General features: G+C 33.0%; 2 protein-coding genes across 2 annotated transcripts in view; one reads left to right on the top strand and one right to left on the bottom strand.

Annotated features, from left to right (window-relative positions):
- LOC106460318 (aromatic-L-amino-acid decarboxylase-like) overlaps positions 1 to 1,561 on the top strand; it is a 48,215-nt gene that overhangs the window by 7,010 nt on the left and 39,644 nt on the right. The window lies entirely within an intron of this gene.
- The window catches only part of LOC106460322 (calcium channel flower-like), a 91,524-nt gene that overhangs the window by 81,387 nt on the left and 8,576 nt on the right, over positions 1 to 1,561 (bottom strand). The gene's annotated exons all lie outside the window — the stretch shown is intronic.

Genomic DNA, 1,561 nt, shown 5'->3' with positions numbered 1-1,561 from the left:
AATACTCAGTTCAATTACACACATTGTTCCGTCACGTTGTGACCATCTTATATATACTAGACTAACACATATCTAGTAAACGCTAGAGCATTCATGAAGGAACAGGATATTTCTAGAAGTCAATGACGTGTTACCAGCGTCACGTGACCTGCGTTGTCGTAACAATATTATATATAGGCTACACTAACGTGACGTTTAGGTGGTTCGTTTAACTATTGTATGTGATGTACATTATTTGGGGGTGGTTAATGAAATTGTTCCAAAACGCGACATTTATTTCTTGACGACCTTATATAAGTACAGATTAAGTAAAATCCGAATGATATTTCAGAACAAGAAGTTAAAAATAATTTATAAGGAACGAAAAATAGAATAAATACGTATTAGTCATTCGATAAGTTACAGAATACAATCAAAACATTAATATTAGTGTGAAATGAACAATAACTCACAAATAAGCACAAGTTGAAAAATAAAATGCTAATAAGCCATTTGTCGTTACTTAGGATACGTGTTATAGAGATTGGTGCCAGTTTTTCATTATAGTAATCAAAACCGTTTTAGTTGAAAGGATGTTTGTTGATTGTTTAGATCGATGTTGTCTTTCAGTATTCAGAGATTTAGTTTATTCGGAAGTTAAAGCTCTGTAGATACAGTTGTAAAAGTAAAGTTGTCATGACTTGTGGTTTTTGCAAGTGATCGAATTACTGAGTGACAAAGTTTTAATATAGGCAAATTACTTGATTCGTCTAAGTGTTTATAGTATTTATTTTTTAAATGGCACTTAATTTTCTCAATGTATGTGACCTTAAAATTACTACACGTATATATATATATATCTGTAGATGAGATGTGAGCAAAGAAATGTGGGTAGTCGGTCCTTATATTAAGTAAAGGTTTTATATTGTTGGGAAACCAGGCCTAAAGAAAAGTTTGAATTGGGATAAAAATTATTCATCAATCTAGATATTTGTCTTTTAGTCTATAAACTTTGAGAATTAGTGAACAGTAGAATGTAAATTAGAGGAGATTTGGGGATAGTGCATAGTTTGTTACGAGGTTAGAATTTGTTGCTAAAGAGCTTACATGTGGCGTTAGTTAGAAAGTTTGTAAATAATTTATTTTGTTTTAAAAGTTTATACATCAGAGTAACTATATATGCCGATCAAATTCCACTTTGAAATACTCATAATGAATACCAAGATCGCTGAAGTATAAGGCTGTGGTTTAAAAATCACTGAAGGCAGAGATTTATTACTTATGTTCAACAAAGACATTAGAGCTGTTATAAGGAGGGCTTTGAAACACAGTTATGACCCAGATGCAACAACATTATGACCCAGTTTGTATAGATACTAAACGCAGTTGTACTTTCAATTGCATATTTCAGTAAACTGGATCTAGGGGAGCTGTGGAATGCACTTGTATTTTTAAACCTTTCGCTACATTGTAGTTCAACAGAATGTAGGCACTATTCATCCAGCAGAGGTCCAATGTCTGTTTGTGTTCCATTCTTTCACAGACTGTGATCAAGCTTACAGGCCCGGCATGGCCAGGTGGT

Source organism: Limulus polyphemus, unplaced genomic scaffold (genome assembly GCF_000517525.1).
Source record: "Limulus polyphemus unplaced genomic scaffold, Limulus_polyphemus-2.1.2 Scaffold751, whole genome shotgun sequence".
NCBI classification, from domain to species: Eukaryota; Metazoa; Arthropoda; class Merostomata; order Xiphosura; family Limulidae; genus Limulus; species Limulus polyphemus.
Note: the sequence above shows the minus strand (reverse complement) of the source record. Positions and strands in the feature narration are given on the sequence as shown.